Source organism: Gallus gallus, chromosome 12 (genome assembly GCF_016699485.2).
Source record: "Gallus gallus isolate bGalGal1 chromosome 12, bGalGal1.mat.broiler.GRCg7b, whole genome shotgun sequence".
Taxonomy (NCBI): domain Eukaryota; kingdom Metazoa; phylum Chordata; class Aves; order Galliformes; family Phasianidae; genus Gallus; species Gallus gallus.
In genome coordinates, this window is record NC_052543.1 from 19,280,134 (window position 1) to 19,298,896 (window position 18,763).

The 18,763-nt window shown below is 46.2% G+C and overlaps 1 long non-coding RNA gene across 9 annotated transcripts in view; it reads right to left on the reverse strand.

Moving 5' to 3' along the window:
- Positions 1-18,763, reverse strand: part of LOC107054402 — a 139,582-nt gene that overhangs the window by 19,804 nt on the left and 101,015 nt on the right. The gene's annotated exons all lie outside the window — the stretch shown is intronic.

Below are 18,763 nucleotides of genomic sequence, written 5' to 3' on the forward strand. Positions count from 1 at the left end.
CAAACGCTGAATTCCACCCAGCAGATGAAGTCCTGATTGCTACAGTCACACACAGACACGAGTCTTCTTCATACAGCCTTGTCTTCCCAGTGCCTGAGGGCAAACTGGAAATAATGCCATCACACCTTTAAGGACAGAACCTGTGATACTGTCATAAAATCACGCCTATCCCACTGCTACAGAACTATACACATAGCTGTTATTCACTGCACAGCTCTTGGAGCTACACTCCGTCCCATGGGAGCACCAGCTCAACTGAACTTGTTCTGTACTCCCATGTTTCAGCTGTCGTCCACACAGCACCCTCCTGATCCAACCTGCTAACCTCCGCCCTGTGTGCCAGCTGTGTCAGTGGATATTTCCAACCAAGGGAATTTGGTAACAGAAGCACATTTTTGCACTTGATGCAGGATGATAATATAACCACACACAAATATGGAACAGTTCCTAGGGATAAGGCAGAAGTTTCAGAACCCATTCTGTACATAGGAAGGATAAAATAAAGACTGATGGAAAGGCAGAAAGTGGGGTCAAAGATCCCCAACATGGGAAGGAAAAGTTAAATACACAAACATCCCTCAACTCAGTGATTAATGATTAACTTCCAGGTTTTCTGACACAGTGCTTTCTTAACCAGGTTTTTGAGGAGGATTCCTTCATCTGCCTGGGTTTTTTCCTTCTATTTACTTCACAGTCATTAAATATTGATGCTATTACGTTTTGTTTGCTTCACTTTCCTTAAGTGTTTATGCTATTATGCTCTCCTGGCATAAATATTTGTTTTATTAATATCTATTTAATTGAAGGATAAGAAGCGAAGTCAAAAATTAGAAATTACACTGCAATTGTAGAGGAAGAACAGCAATTAGCTCTGCCAAGGTGTTAACCTTTCAAAAATGACATGATTTGCCTATATGCTGCATCTGACGGGTTGTGCACCAACGGGTGGGAGCTGTTTTGAAGACATTTTCCCCATTCACATTTGATTTTCCTCCTCCCTCCTCCTGCTGTGCCTGGACACATGCTGCCAGGTTACATGGCACAGTGCAGCAGCAACTCTTAGCGCTATTCTATTCCATTCTACGCTGCTCTACTCTATCCCACCCCATCCTATTTTATCCCTATCCTTCCCCATTTATGCTCATGACACTCATCAGACCAACAGGAAAGGACCTGGATGGCTGCAGGTTTCATGTTTTAAGTCCACCAAGGTACCTCCCTCACCCACAAGCAAACAAAAATAACATACAGGTAACTTACTCTGTATTTTCTTTATCATTCTACTGAATAATGACATACTGGTTTACACCAAAGCAGTTCATGGTAACAGTTCCAATCCTGAGACTATTCTATGTCAAATGACATCAGCACAGAGCTCAGCCAGCTAAAGGTATTCACTCTGCTCTGGGTATGCTGTCCTCTGCATATTTAAGCGAGGAAGTAGTAACATTTCTATTCCTGACACCTGTCACACAATTTAAGATCTATAATTACTGGGTGTTACACACATTATATGCAATTTTGCAGGCTCAGTTATCAACGCAGTCTGCAGCACAGAAGTGTGTGTGCGCAATGTCGAAGTGAAATAAAAATACACCACATACTTTTGCCATAGAGCTCAAGATGAATTAGAATGGAAATTATATACATCTGAAATGCCCCATGCATTTTTCTTAGCAGAAATGGTTAAAATAATTGCTATTTTGATGAACAATAACACATTCTCCCTTAAACTGATACCCAATATTTTTATGCCAGTACATATTTGACAGAACTGAAACCAGTAGTGTGTCAGAGCAAAGTGCTGGTTAGCCTTAGCAGCGCTATGGAAACAATGGAGTAAAGCTTCCAGTAACAGCACTCCTGCACTGCTTCCTGGTGCCAAACTTCCAAGAGTAAGGCATGAGAGACGCCAGCCCTGTGCAAAGCCTACACTTGTTCCCTGATGCACCGTGTGCTTCGGAAGCACCTTTCCCATCACAAATTCTATTATAATTTCAACAGATTTAATGCATCAAGAGCCCTTCATGAGTGTGCTGCCTTATCACTGAGTGGGGCTGCTGGATCCCACAGGATCCCCATGCCATGCATACCCATCACTGCAGCACATCGTCTGGGCCACAGCCAAGAGCTGCGGGAAGAACTAAACTCCTTGGCCATTTCCAATCCATAATTAATACACAACCTGCTGGTTTTAGACAAGAGTACTTAAAAACATTCGGGGCCTCAAGATTCAAGTACAAGTCACCAGGTGGGCTGCTGGTGTGATTTTTTTTCCTTTTGCCACAATGATGGATTTCTCTTTTTAAAGAAATGTATTGCATGATAGAGACAAATATTGACAGAGGAGATAAAAAGGGTTGTTATGATAATAGGTGTAATGGGATGTTGTTTATAAAACTATAGCCGGGAACAAAAATCTTTCCCTGCTGTGGAATATTGATCTCCTCAAGAAAGAAAGGAAATTAGCTTTCTTCTGTCTACTACAGCTATAGCTATGCCTTATACCAACAGTACATCTCATACCTCATTGGCACAGATGTGACACCCACGGATGAGCTGCTTTTTGATTTAAAATCTACATAGGGCAGTTGAGTGCTACAGATGAGGAACCCCATCCCTCTCTGCTCACCCCAGAGCACCCACCCACTGCCTGCCATGAGCCCACCGCTCCCTGCTGTGACCCATCACCAAAACGGAATTCCTTCAGTTGCCATGGAAACACCTTGACCAACAGCCTGAGAAGATTTCCACAAAAAGTAAAGTTCCATCCAAGCAAAACCCTGCAGCTCCTGCACTGGTTTGGTCAAGCCGATATTCTGCTCGCTCACCCGCTTCGCAGAAGGCAACCTTCCCAATTATCCTCCCGTGAGCCATTAGTACAAGTTATTTCTGCTATTATACTCATTTTCATTATGATTGATCTGCTGAGCAACGTTGAGCTGCAGAGAGAAAAAGTAATGAATGTCCCCAGGTTGGAGCTACACATTACTATATTTGTTTTGGGCTCTCTATTTCTATTCAAAAATGGTCTGACATCGGTATCCTACTCATTTTATGCCTGCAAATTAACCAGTTCCCACTGCCATCCTCAACTGTTGGGGCTGCTCCTTGGGCATTTCATTCTTTAATACCCAGGAGCCAAAATCATGGCAACACTGATAATTAATGAAGAGAGATTAGTAATCCAACAGCTACTTGATCAGAAAAATAAGGGAATTAAATGGTAAAACTGATTGGGAAGCTCCTGGTTCTGTGCATGGTGTTGGCTCTGTGTTTGTGCATATACCTGTTGGACTACAAACACTGAATATTTCTTCCAGTATACATGAAAGCTTCTGTAACTCTGTAACACAATAGAAAGAGCAGAAACAGCAGTGAACCTGTGAAGTCCCAGGCTGCAGCAAACAAGAATGCTCAAATGCAGCAGCTGTGGACACAAAAACAAAGGATAAAACCTGCCTACCTTTAGAAGACCTCAGGTACACAGAGATCTCCAGCAAGACACCCTCACCCTCACTGCCAGCCCTTAAATGAGGGCTAGGGGGGCGTGGATCCTGGCCCCACCCCTTCCATCACTCGGGTACATTGCATGCACCTGAGCTCCCCTGGGCTGGCCCTGCCTTCCACCAGGTGCTCAGTCACTGCTTCAGGCCATGACTCAGCGTTTCTGCTATTTTTTGATTGATTTTTTTTTCATTGCACTCAGTGTAGTAAAAATCTAGAAGCCATTAAATATCTGTAAAACAACTGTATTTCCTCTGGTTTTGGAACAGGGTGAAACAGATAGCATACGGTCACTGATAAGCCCACAGTCCTTCATGCATCTAGTGCAATTTCACAGTAAAAGATGTTGCCATTGGTGAAATCATTCTCTGAGGCAGATTATTTTGGTCACTCAAAGATTTAGAAGGGGTAGCAAAGATTTAGGCTGATTCACATAAAGCAAATCAATAGATATGTGAATACAAAGACAAGGAGTACTACAGCACGGTAAAGTTAAGGCAGCGAGAGCGCTCCATCTGGAGCGAAGCACAGTGCACAGACATGTAGTACTCCTCCATCCTAGGGCCGTTCTTCGTAAATAGAGTAAATTGCATCAAGATTAAACTCAGAAGAAAAACAAATGTGTCCGTAGTGTGAAATTCAACTTGGTTTTACCTACAGAGTCACATTTCTCACCTCTATCAAAACAATACAAATTTTGTTACAGGCACTGCCACCTCTGAAATTGTGTTTTCACTTAATCATTCCTACTGCTCAGTGGCAGCAATAGGGAAAAGTTGGTTTTGTATATATTTTGGTTGCTTTTCTATCTCATATTTGGAAACTGTTAAGTTTCCAGTGAACAGTACATAACCACAGTAAAATAACAGGGATAGCAGCAAGGAGCTGGATCAATACCTGCTTCTGAGATTACCGCTGCAATAATCTTGCATTTGTTGAAAACTTCAACTGAAAAAAAAAGGAAGAGCAATGAAAACAGGAGAGCAAGAGGAAACTCTGCTCCAGGCGATCGGCTCAAATGAATGGAGACCTCAGAGTGCGAGGTATTAACGTCTGCAGCTTGCTTTGAGCATTCAAAATCATGCATCGAGAGAACAGGGCTAAAGACTGGGAATGCGCATAAGACCCCCACAGCAGGGACTTGGCAATGTGCTCACCTGAACTGAGGGTTTACGGCTTAAAACTACAGAGCTGGGCAAAGCCAGCACTCGTACCTGCAGTGCTGTGCTGCCGTCCGCCCCCAAGACGCTGCCCTACACACCACTCAGCTCTGTTAAGTCACTCTGTTGTGTCATTGTCCCACCCTCTAAGCAGTCAAGAAGTGTATCCAGCCATCTCGAATCTTGTTACATCGCTGTTAAATTACTACATTACATTGATGTTATGTCAATAAATACATTCTAGCTTCTCTCTTAGGAGCGTGATATAGTGCAGCTTGTTTTCCTCCAAGAATAACGAGAGCTGCAGCTCCGTAATTCAGGTTTGCCAGTTTTCTGTAAATGAATTCTCACCCAAAAAATAAAAGCCAAAAGGGAGGAAAGAGGAAAGGAGGGAGGGAGGGAGGGAGGTAGGCAGGCAGGCAGGAAGGAAGGAAGCATTAGTTAGGGACATGGAGGCACATCACAGGCGCTCTCTTTATGCATTCTCCAGGTGTAAATATCACAGTTCTCCAAACTGTCAGATTTATCCATATTTTGCCTCTGCTGCCATCAGTGCATCTGCCATCTCCAACACACACAGCTTTTAGCTGTCCGTTTTTTTGCTCTCATCTGGCTGCAGCCTTTAAGTACCCGCTTAACTTTGGTCGGAAGTTCCCATTTCAGTATGGATGTGATTCAGGCACAGAAAACAGATGCAGAAAAGTCAGTGTGAAATGCAGTGAATGCGCCCCACAAGCGGACAGCCGAGGTGCTTCCTCCACAGTGACTGAGCCACGTGTCCCCATGGCCAGCGCTGGGTGATGCCGCTCAGTGCTGCAATGGAGTCCGCCATGGCACGTAGCTGACTGGGGGAAGAAAATAAGCCACGGCTTCTTCTGCTGGGAATACAAAGCAGATGGTAATTGCGCCTGTTGCTGCCGTGCTGGAGCAGAAATCCCTTTCACTGAACCGGTGCTGTCAGCTACAAAAGATAAGTAGCTGTTCAGATTCTTGAAAGGATGGAGTTAATACCCTTTGGATTTAAATTGGTCTCTTTTTCATGAATATGTGTCCTATTTACTGCTCAACCTGCAGTATTAATACAGTGAATTATTTTAATTTCTGCAGAGTTGTTTACTTGTCCATTAAGTGAGACATTATGGCTATTACTGGATTGTTGCTGCATCAGAAATTCACTTCTAGCAGGCGGCATTAAGCCTTCTGTGCCGCCAAGCACACGCTCCCACTCCTGGAGTTCCTTCTATAACAGTTAGAAAAGAGGACTAAGTGCATCCTGCAGGTGCATTTATTTACAAATAAACAATAAAAGTATAACCAAAAGGAAACCTGCAGACCCCAAAGCAAGCCCTTCACTGATATGCACAGGAAACACAGTAAGGTCTGGTTTGTTTTCATCAAATATTCAGCAGCCTATGAAAATTTAAACTGGGAAAACAATGGAGGGAATACATTTTGTGCTTTCCCCGCTGCAGTACCGCAGGGAGCCCCACATCCAGCACTGCGTGCCCCCATCAGGCTGCAGCACGTGTGTGTTGGGAGCATCCACAGCTCAGCACTGGGCAATGCCTGTCCTGCCTGGGACACCTATTTGAAGACAGTGAGGAATGGCAAACCACGTGTCACCCCTCTGAAAGACAGCTCACTGCCATCAAGTCAGGGAGCAGAGCCTGGCTTCATGCCTGGGCATCCCACCAGGGCAGTGCAGGGACATGGGTGTCAGCCTAGAGCAGCTCTGTCATCATTATGGAAATACTGGAGGGTACAGCAGTGGTAGGTAACAGCTACAAGAAATGGAACACAAGGAAGAGGATGGGAAAAACTCCCTCTGGATATTCTCCTAACATAACTTCTGTTTCATCCAGGTATGGATCAACAGTTCTGTCCTCACCTGTTTGGCTGCTCCTGAAGACAGTGCTACAAATGGGCTCAGGTGAGGAACAAACCCACACACAGGGTGATGGTAAATGTTATGTCGATCTCCAAATCAGCAAACAATGACACCAATTCTCCAGGGGGCTGCTGAATCTTTCTTTGCAGATACAAAACAGGGACTACAGCTCTAAGATTATGCTGTGTCTGAGAGGAGGCAATTAAAACTGGGCCGCAGTGTTGGATTTTCAATATCTTGTTTAAATCTTGTAACAAAGTTCAATTAATGGTCTTGGAAAAGTTTTCTGAAATTTAATGCTGCTTCGCTGCAATACCTTTTATGACTTTTTCTGTTGCAAAGCTTTACTTCTTCCGTTTGAAGTCAGACAACATTATGGAAATATTATCTTTGTAAACGTGGGTGAAGTTGATGATGATATTGATTTCAGATAGCCTTCAAATTTCCACACCAGTCTGGAGGGATGGAGCAATGATTTCCAATGCCCTGCACGGCTCAGAGGGCTGTGAGCAGCTGGAGGTGCCTGCAGGACAGCGGTCTGTGCTGGCTGGGAGAGCAGTGGGTGCAGCAATGGGAGCTGAGCAGCCCCGCAGCTCCAGGACCAGCAGGTTGCAACTCTGCCCCAGCACTGCTCCTTCCTCCAAGGGCCCAAACAAACACAGCCCTCCAGAGCTGACAGCCCTGCTCCTGCACACAGAAACTCATTGACTTCCTAGCAATCAAAGCCAAGTCTTAAGACAGGAGAAAAGAAAAGTGCTTTTTCAGCTTTTACCACCCAATGTCGTGGTGGGTCCTTGATGAGGGACCAACACATTTCCTGCACCAAGAAACCTCCACAGGTGGGACCTGTGCAAACCTGAGCTCACACTGACAGAAATTAAGCTTTTGTTCTTGCTATGGGTGCGGGAGAGAGACATTCACTCTGAAAAAACCTTGCATTATATTTTGGGCTCTACTTCCCCAGTTACTCAGCACAGAGCATTTCTACACTGCAGCTCCATTATGTGGAAATCAGGAATAAGGTTTTTCTCTCCAGGACTCCACATTTACTCTGTGAATGTTTCCTGAGAATCTGACATGATCTGGGTTCTGATGTTTTTAAACAGCACCCAATTTGAGGAACCAATTTCTCCTGTGACGGCGGTGTGCGATGGAGCCAACAAGGCCAAAACCAAAGCAGGCTGCAGCCCAGTGCCTCCCAGCAGCAACTCAGGGCAGGGCAGCACTCAGAGCGGGTGGCTTCAACATGGGGCTCTGTAATTATCTGCAGCTCGAGACCCCAGGAGGCACTAAATGCTCCCATTACCACATGCCCTTTAGGTCTCAGCACGTACCTGCTCAGACAGGAGCACTGTGTGTCGTGATGCTTTTTGTTTCTTCGGGTATTTTAGCCTTGGTTTGTTAGCAAACAGCCAAGTCTCATACCCTAGGAACAGTGTTTCCCATGTTTAAAGCAGATACAGGGCCTCCAATCTCAAATTGCTCTAATAATTTATTCCAGTCTTGAAATCCCTGAGGTTATTTCAGAGAAAATGTATTTTAAGATGTTTGGCTCAAAAATGACAAGATAACAGACGATACATATTCATTCTCTCCCCCAAGATGGTGATGAGATGGAAGAAAATAAAGCAGAGCTCTCCCCTCCCCCAGAAGAGGGGACCCACGGCTTTATCTCCCCGACACCACCAGCACCTCGCTGCCATTTATCTTCAGGGTGTCTTTATGAAAGGGATTGTTTGCAGCTGGAGCTACAAGGCATGAAACAAACTGATAATGGAACTTTCTTTTGGAGCTTATTCCTCTTTGGTGGCATTTTTCTTTCTTTCCTTTATGAGCTGCTGACAGCCAAGCAGTCATTTCCTTTCTGTATTTTAGCACAAACAACAGATTAGTGTCACATTGTTTGCTTGAGGTTTTGCTTTCTGCTTGCAGGGGTGCTTGTTGGCATTTGGTGTATTCCAAACAAATAATGCGGTCATTCATAAAGATAACAAACTGAAACATCTTCCTGGCACACAGGATGCATAGCTTGCACATATCTCGAATACGGCGCAGCAGAACAGAGGCGGAGGTGAATAATGGGATTTGAAAGTGGAATCACGAGATGCATGGGCTGGGACTTTGTCTTCTGCAGGAGACATAACACCGCCTTTGGCACCGCGCACACAACAGTCTGCTGCGGTCTCATAATCAAGAAGACAGAAATCGAAATTATCAGCATAAATCACAGGCAGTAAATTATTAATTTTTAGAGTATGACCTCATGGAAAAAAATATCTTTTTTCCCTTCTTAACACCACAATATCTTTTTTTTAATATCCTTAGAAATATGCGCACTGCTCAGAACCATGACAGAACCATACTTCACAGCGGTTCCTCCCCTCTTCTGCCTCACATACCCCTCACACACAGCACTCTGTCCTTGCTGCCCCCAGCACTCTGCAGCCCTCCCTGCAGGCATCCATCCCATTCCCCCTGTGCCCTCACAGTGAACGCACTCAGCCAATTTCATTCTCTGCAGCTCGCCCAGCGCTCTTTGCCAGGCTTCGTGCTCCCTCCTCATCTCCATGGTGCACCAGCATGGCCCATACAGACCCATCCCCAGCTCTGGCTGCTACAGGGTCCCCAGCCCAGCACCGCTCCCTCCATGGCTCCTCATCACTGTGTCCTGGTGTGCTGTGAGCAGGAGCAGCATTGCTGGACTGACCACCTAACAAACAAGGACACTGCCTCTGGAAAGGATGAATGCTGGCTTAAAACCTCATGTTTTAATAAAAATCCTGCGAGTATAGCATTTTAGCACTAACTCAAAATGATAACATATTATTTCCTGGAGTTCTGTGAGCACACTGCCAGTAGAATGGCTTTGTGGGGTCAATGAAGTGAGCCCACACTGTTCGAGTGGTTAAATGCTACTTACTGCTAGCTAAGAGGCTTTGGCAAGACAGAAGATAGCAGGCAGAGAGGAACGCAGAGAATACAAACAAGCAGAGAGAGGAAGATTAATGACAGCAGAAGGGAAAGGGCAGGGATATGCAGCCCTGGGCTGGAAGAATTCAGGCAATGAGGTGGAAAGGAGCCCTTCCAGCTACAGCACAAACTGAAGCTCGGCTTCCTCCAGGGCTCCTGCCTCCTGCAGAGCTGCCTCCTCAGGAAGGGCTGGGACAAGTTGCTCTGCCTTGGGGGTGGCCCCACCAGCACGGCACAGCCCCCCTGGCTCCTTTCTCCTTGGGCACTGCTTTTCATACAATCATAGAATCATTTCAGTTGAAAAAGACTCCAAGATAACCAAGACCAAACCAACCCACCCCCACCTTGCCCACTGACCATGTCCCTTTGAGTCTGGTATGGAGCACTGCATACTGAAGGAGAGGAAATGCAGAGTGCCCATTAGCAACAACAAAGCTGCAGAACTCTTCTGGCCAGCACATGCTTTGCTTTAGTAAGAAAGCTCATCTTTAGGGCTCAGAGCCCTTCCTCTGTGCATTAGCGCTCGGTGTCTGTTAGCACTCGGCAGCAATACTCCCAAAGCTACATCGAGTCATTCAAGTGATGGGAAATTTGAGCAGTTGATTTGGGAAATGGATATTTCATTAACAGCACAACTCATGATGAATGGAAGATTTCCCAGCGCCTTCACTAGGAATACCAATGAGCTGTAAGTCCAATTGCCTGAGAAGTGGGGCAGGGCCACGTCCCTGTGCTGCTGCAGAGAGTTAACATGGAGGAGACCTGAGGATGCAAGCAGGCCATCAGCTACATCAGTGGATTGCAGCCTCTGTGCTGATGGGGACCTGAGGTCAGTTCTGGTGGCAGGCAAGGTCACCACATACACAGGCCAGAGCTCAAGATGGTGACTGCTAAGCAGCAGTGCACAGCATCACTTCCACGCACCTGATAGTGATTAAGAAGCAGTGCAATGCTTTGTTAACATGTGAGGAAGGGCTGCTGATGGCTGCAGCTGCACTGGAGCTCTCCGTTTGGATCAGTAGCCGTGCTTTAAGAGCAGATGTGCTTTTACAGTTGAGCATGCCGTGCTCCCAATATCCAAAATACTCCAGTTGGCTTGATTGATAGGGAATAAAAGTAAAGCAACTGCATTTAGCCATTTGCTGTATGTGTTCTTATTAAGCTCCAGATCAACTCATCCAAAACAGTGCTTTGGGCCGGTGCTTTTGGCACACTGATGCTGTGTACGTATGTGGTGATTTGAAGAAGATAAAGGAAAAAATATTTCTAAAGATCATGCAAAAAATAGTTGGAAATCACCACAACCAGCACAACTTCAAATTCAATTACCGTTTTCCTTCTGAAGTTGAGAAAAATAAATTAAAAATGAACATTCATCAATTTTCTCTGCATTAGAATTAGTAGCCATAGCGGACTTCCTTCAGAAGACTCAAACAACAGCCAGAAGTGGGGAGGTGGGAGCAGACCCCTCACCCCACACCCCCGCAGCCCCCAGGGCCATCTCAGCAGCTCCCGTGCCCCTGGGTGAAGCGGAGCAAGCAGGCATGGCGGGCACACGGAGCAGTGAGGTGGGAGCACAGGGTTGGCATCCCCGTGTTTCTTCGGAAAGGAGTTCACATCGTGCAGGCAGCGAATGCGTTGTTTGCAGTACAGAAGTTGCCATGGCAACTTGGTCAGAGCCTTTCAAAAATTCAACAGCAGTCATAGAAAACCTAAACATAAATGAGGGAAGTCCGTAAGCACCTCTAAGTTCAGCAGTGGCCAAACAAATTCCTTTCTTCTTCCCTGAGCTCCTCAGAACTCCCCGTGGCCAGCTGCTTGTCTCCCTGTACACGCTGCCTCCCTGCATGAGCTCCATTCCTGCTGCCCCATCCCTTCCCTGTAGCCAGGTCCACTCTGCCTCAGATGTAGGTGTCTGCACTTTGTTTTGGGGGTCTCCTAATTACCCAGAGAGCCACACAGTATTATAAAATACTGCAGACATTTATGCCTAGGTTATTTTTTAAATATCTGTGCTTCGCTCACAGGTGTCAGCCTGGGAGGGCTCCTTCTCTCCTGCTGCGCCATGCACCCCAGTGCTCGCAGAAAAGCTGGGATAAGGCTGTGCATGCATCTCTCTGCTACAGTTACATTCTGAAATGTGTAGCACACGCACAGTTCAAGGGTAGAAAGGTTTATCCTGCCTGTAGGACTGTGTGGAAGGAGGAGTAGCTCATAAGGTTACACTGCGATGATATATGGATTTTGTTATTGTGATTTCCAAAGTTATTTCAGTACAGCACAAACCAAGCACAGCACTGACAAAGGCAACTCATGGGCTTCAGACAGTGCCCCAGTTGCTACAGATGCAGTCCATGGCACACAGGCTTAAAGTGCATCAGATAGGAGAACTGCATTCAGTCACAGAGCCTCATCACTTCTATGGGAGGAGAGCTGCAGAACCAGATCCCCATGCCTGCTTTCCAAGGGAGCTTTCTCACCACCCCAAACCACGTCCCAGCATCCTCCCATGCAGGGGGTTGTTAGAGGGCTGCTCTCACGTTTGCTCTTCCTGATGGAAATAGCACTGACACAAACCCATGGGAACACAGCAGGTGCGGTCAGTGCAGGAAGTACAGAAAGACCTTTCAGCAACCATGGCACAGCCCTCAGTTACTGCTCACTCTGCTTATTATCGTAAATTCCTCATTTTATTATGCACTATGCAAGGAAAGATCAGCTCCCGAGGATACACCTAGAAAAAGGTAGAATTAATTAAAATCTATTACAATAAAACTGGCTAAAAGATCTTCAAAGCAACTGAGTAATTTTAAAGCACATAATAGAATCATCTGGGGAATAAAAACCTAATGTAGACTGTACGTTAAGTGTTGTCTTTTTCTATATGTGCCAATTGTAAACCAGAAGCAATGGGAGCATGGAGCCAGCAAGCCCCTGCCCAGCTCCCTCATGGTGCAGGATGTCCAGCACTGCGCCACTGCCACCACCATGTTGGGGCAGCCACCTCCAGCAGCACCGGGCTGCACACAGATGGATCAGGGAAACACTGCGCTGCCGCTTCCAATCTGCCCGAGAGCTCGGAGGAAAAGCAGAGGATATTTGCATGGGTAGAAATGCTGCAATATCAGAATAGTGATTTAAACTGTAATAATCAGCCCTAGAAAATCCGTACTGGGTTTCAGAGGCTTTTGCTATGTAGATGTTAGGTGTAATTAACCTTCCACTGAATGTAATGCTAGCAGGTATAAAGTGATACTGAAGAAAAGTATTAATAAAAAAAATTGCAGTTGTATTGCACTTTCCCCCCCAATGATTTCTAAGTTTCTTTAGAACCCAATTAAAAAATGAATTAAATCTAATTTAACTTCCGTTTAGGCCTTTCACTGCACACCCAATTAACATGTGGCACACACCCCAAGGAAACAGAAGTGAGCTGTTACAATAAGGGAGGAGCACAGAAGTGAAATAGGTGTACTTGGTGTATCCCACTGCAATACATCTTCCTGCAATTAAACGCAGTGCTAGTTAGTGCAGGTGCCAGGCCAAAATTAGCATAAAAGAAAATAATTTGTCCTGTTTATACAACTGCATGCATTTGTCATTGCCAGCTCACGGAGCTGCACTCCAGGGATAGGGCGTGGTGGGTGCAGTGGCACAGCATGGAGGTGATGCCGGCCGGAGGGGACAGCTGTGCTCCATGGCATGCACCCAGGTGAGCATCCTGAGCTTCTCTCTCAAGCTTTGAGGAGCAGAAACATTTGCTTTCATCACAGAATGCTGTGATGCTGTGCTTCACTACAAGAGAAAAGGAATAAGAGTGGAATATACAAATATCAGTATTGCCATCAAAGCCAGTGACGGGCTGCAGAGCAGAGCACCGCTTCTGCTTTGTTTGCAACTCGTAAGAAGCCTACCTAAATATTTATTTTTACTGAATTTGAGTCATTGCTACATCAAATTACAGCTCCCTCAATGAAGCAAAGTGCATTTCAAACCAACTATACTAAATGCAGACAGACTTGAGCACTGGGTTCCCCAGATCCTGACCCCTCTCAGTGCATGTCTCCAACTGCAGTCTGTCACTGAGAGCTGCAGCACATTTGGCTGTGCAGGAAGGTGATGGTAATCAGCAATAGCTGGTGGTTCCTCGGTGTTCCTCCAGGTAGAGGTGTGCTGTCTATTTAACTTCAAGGTCTCTGATGAAAACGAGTTTTTCTGCTCCTCAAGGCTTTAGAGATGTGATCATAAAGCCCACCTGGGCACAGTGTATAGGTTCAGAAAGGAAAAAGTGGTGATTAAAAAGTCTCTCCAAAGTGCTCTGCATGGCAGAAGTAGCATGTGTTAATTGCTCATTTGAGATGCTGACCCAGGAGGCACCCACAGACATTTCTGCACTGATGCTGAACATGAAGCACGTTCAGTGCTGTATCTGAAGATTTAGCCATTTCAGAGCAATGCTTTGCGCATCGCTGATTCTCTTGATCTCAGCAACTCATGCAGCTAAAGCTCACACCAGACCAAGGCTGCAGGCAGAGGATGAACCAACACCGTTTTCCTTGGGGAAGCTGCAGTGCAGGAAGCAACATGTTCCAACCCTGACCCCTGAGCAGAAGCTGAGCCTGCACTGGAGGAAGCCTCAGCAGCCCCAGCCAGTGCAGCTCTGCATGATGCCACCGTCCCACGGGTATACACAGCTGCAGGCAAAGCCTTGATTTGCACAGCTCCAGAGGCAGCAGCCCCCACTAAGCTCTGGGTGGGGGAACACAGCGGGTGTCACTGAATTGTAACACCACCCAGCATCATCCCCAGCAGTCTGAACATGGCTGCTTCTCTGATACCAAGCAAAGCAGCCATCAGTCTAAAATACGCTCATCAAAATGAATAGACGACGGCACCTGACCACTCATAGCACAAAGGAAATACTTTATTTTTGACCCACCGTGCAGTGTGCCTGTTGGCACTCTCAGGACTCCAGAGAGGTGGCAGCAAGCAAGCAGTTTGGGAAGGGAAGGCATGGAGATGCCAACCTTTCCCTGACATTACCGCTGCAGTACACAGGCACCGTCCCATCACACTGAATTCCTGTGTGCATTTTTTATACTCAGCGATATTTACAATGTCAGGAAAAGCCAGAGAAGTGCTGGATTTTGGTTGCAAGCTGCTAGAGGTCAGCAGCCTTGTTTAGCAGCTTGTCTGCAGAGTGCCAACCACAGCAGCAAGCCACACAAATGGGAACATAACTGCTATCAGCACATGGCTTTGGGTCTATCCCTGCCACAGGACACGGCTATCAGGGTTACTGTGCTCTGCCACCATGCAGCCTAAGGAGCACACACACTAGACTGAGTTAAGGGTCACTGTAACAAGCAGAACTGGTTGCAGCAGGCAGTGGTGCCAGCAGGAGGACGCAGCATTACTCCTGAGCACAATATTGGGAACCAGCAGTACATGGAAGCACCGACTCCAGGAAACAGCACACCAGATCACCAGAATAGCTGTTTGCTGGTATTGTATGTCAAACAGCAAACACCACTGATGGAAAAATTGTTTACTCTTTGCAGAGTTTGACTCCCTCATGAAGAGGCAATAACAATTGCTTTTGTTCATATTACACCAGGGAGAGAAAGAGAGAGCAAATACAGAAGGGTTGGGACTAATAACACACAAACTAATGGAAGCAGCTGCCGAGGCAGCGAGAAGTTGTGGATATTTACTGTGCCTTCATCTCTCCCACTCACTGTACCTCATTGTGCTTCCCTACCTATTACTTTGCTTTGTAAGGCTTCTTATGAGGCTACAAACAATCCTGTCTTATTTTCCTGTCCTACTCCATTCACTATTTTTACTTTGAGTATTTCTACTGTCTCTCTTATAGCTGCTAATTCCAATTTTCCCCTATAGATCAGATCTGTGTTCACCCATCTCTGCTACCAAACCTATCCGATTGCTCAAGTAGAAATCAGGATGGCTAAAACATTCCTCCTTTCATTCTTGATTCTATCTTTTCTTGGCTTCCCTACCCAAGCAGTCTCAAAGTATTACTGTTGAAAGACAACACACTCTTCTAAAGATTAGATAGATGGCAAATTGTAATGGGAAAAAATGACAAAGGAATGAAAAACCTGACATTGGCAGAGCTCATCTTGGCACACTGGGGAAGGTCTCAGGTGTGCCAGATCTGGACTGTTCTGCAGCCTTCCTGTCTGAAGATGGACAGAGATACACAAACACCCTCCAAGAAGTCAGCCACAAAGGGAGGAGGGTAAACCAGGACAAGCAGCACACCAATGCCTGCTCTGCCCTTTATAAAGCATGAGCCTTGCTCTAACTTTTTAATATTTAATGAAGGTTGGAATGAGGAAGGTCACTGGAAAGCTTGGCAATGGATAACTAATGCCCAAAGACAGCTCCAAAGTGGTCAGAGCCCTCCTTGCAGACAGTTTTGATATCACTCACATTGCATCAATGTTCCACTGCCTCCTTGCCTTTCTCAGGCCAATGCAGGGGCTGCATACGGGATGCAGCAGAACACCACAAGGCCATAAATCACAGTGCAACATGGTGAAGTGAAAGCAGAGCAGCCCTAAAGTTCACTTAGATTTGAAGCTGCAGGTGGGCTCCTCCAGTCACATTTCTGCTGTGGTCCACAAAAAGGCAGTGCAAAATGCAGCTGCCAGTCACTCTTTAACAGAAGATAAGGCAGAAAGGAACACTTTGTTTTAAGAGGTGTTATACTGTTACACAGCCAGGAGGAGCCACGTGACAGCAGTGTCCATCGGGATGTGATACAGGTGTCCAGGCATACACACGTGGTACAACAGTGCAGACATTGACACCATGATAGGTGCAGCCTCGCAACAGCAGCATCGGTCAGGCACTGCTCAGCAGGAATGTGCTGGAAATACCGGGCTTGGAGCTCAAGCCAGTAAAAGCTTTGTGTGCTTGAACCTCTGATCTTTGGTAGGAAAGGGTTAAGGTAAAAGAAGGAATATTCCTTCAGTACTAGAGGAAATGGAAATGCAATTTTCATCCCAGAGAGAAGGTAGTAAATAACGCTATAAATACCAGAGCTCTCCCTTCCTCTTTATTTATCTGCTCCAGTACTTATTGTGTCCTATATAAGAAACACCAGAAACCCTACAGTAACTCCAAAGAGTATATTTTCAACACAGTGTTTTAAAGCACCACTAAAAGAAAAAAGAGATAAGTCATACATGAAAGATAAGTGAAATGGAGAGTGCTTCATCCCTATCTGAGCCTGGAAGTCAGGGTGCCCCAGCTCTGCCCTCACTTGGCACTTCCACTTCTTCCATACCCACTGCTGATCTACCAAAATGAAGGATGATCACAGATCCACGTTACAGCTGTCAAGCTGCTTTCCCAGAGAGTTCAGAAAGTTTCTTGCTTCAGTATTGATCTCCTTTGAGTGCCACTTTTCTGCTCATTCCCAGGCAGGGCTGTGTCTCATGAAGCCTCCATGAGCCGCACTCCCCAGCGATCGATGAACATCAGCACAAGGCTTTGCTTCTGCCAGAGCTGTCCTGGGCTTGCATCTCTCCTTAACGAACACCGAGGGATATGAAATGGGTATGGAAGATGTCATAGGCTGACTTTTTCCATGTAGTTTGTACAAATGCTTCCTTTTTCACTGCTCCCCCCAGCACCAGACCCCAGAGTTTCATCCTGAAGCCATCATCAGCCAGGCACCGAGCAAAGCGCTGTGTTCAGCACGGAAATAGCAGAACAAGGAACAGCAGGTCTGCAGGCACCACTTCTCATGCTGGAGGTTCCCACTGCTGCAGGAAGGCAGGCAGACTGGGGACAGGAGCAGCACCACCGTGCCTCTGGAAAGAGCAGATCACATCCAAGCCCTGCAGACTGGGAGAACCAGAAGTGATGTTCACCCTGGGCATGGGGAGGCTCCCAGCGCTCTCAGATTCTGTCAGGTGAGCCGGGTCCATAGAGCTGCCTGCAGCCCATGTACCAGGCACAGCTGAGATGGCTGCCCACATCTGAGCACCCACGTGAGCTGTGACAACAGGCAGCCAGGGGGCTGGGCAGCTTCTCTTGGCCATTTGGTTTAGGATCGGATGGATACTGAGGTTTTATGGATGCTTCATATCACTGCCATGAGACCCCAGACTTCACTCTGACACAATGGCTAAAGGGGATCGGGACACTTCTAGTCCATCTGCACCAATACAAAGAGTTTCAGCATCAGCTTTATTTCACCCAGGCATTTGCAGGATTAACTCCATGAAATGCTTCACGCTACCCAGCTCCAGCAGTGACCTCAGCCCAACTTTCTCACACAGACACCTTCTTGCACCCCATAGAAATCAGTTGCCATTCAAGACACTCCAGAGCTGATGGAAGCACAGGCAAGTCTTGCTAGGGATGGGCATTAATGTAGGAAAATTCTAATTCTAAACATGAAAATAAACATTGTTCTTAAGATATAACACTTTATAGTATTTCCCCTCGTGTTATTTTTTCTCCAAAATTCTAACAGGTTTCTTCTGCAACTTCACATGAAATTTGGCTGCTCTTGCATAGGCAGTGTAACAAACCTGCTTATTTTGCACCAATTAAAACTGAATCTCTGTGAGCACATCATCTGCCCTCAGTGAGGGACGCCAAAGCAGCACCCTCAGCTCAGCCCACAGATCCACACAATTTCTATGAACCTGAGAGAACCCTTTTGCACTCAGCATTTTGCACAACAGCTCTCTCCTTGCCACAGCCATTCAGACACAGCCTGCAGGAGCTGATGTTCCTGCTCTGTTTTGAATAATTTAAGCCAAGTGTACCCATTGTGCTGCTTGTCGGGAGCACCGGAGCTGCAGGCTCTCATCCTGCATCTGCCAGCAGGAGCTGCAGCTGTGCTGGGACCACCTGGCTGCCAGGTTGGTACCCGGCCCCAAGACCTGCTGTGGGAATTTGGGCCATTTCCCTGCTGCAAAGCAGGGCAGAACCAACACCTGAGATCCACAGGGTAAAGGAGAAAAAAAAAAAAGAGTACCTATGGGTCAGAAAGTAGGAATTCACAGAAATTCCATTTTAAACAGTCTACTAGTATTAAAATTGAATGCACCTTTAGTGTGCCATAAAAATATATTCTTCATCCCATTTGCCACTTAACTGGTGCTCTTTCCCTGCCTGCATAAATACAAGCCTTAGGCCCTTTGTTATTAATATCCATAAGCACAATTTAATAGCGGAACCAGTGCTGGAGATG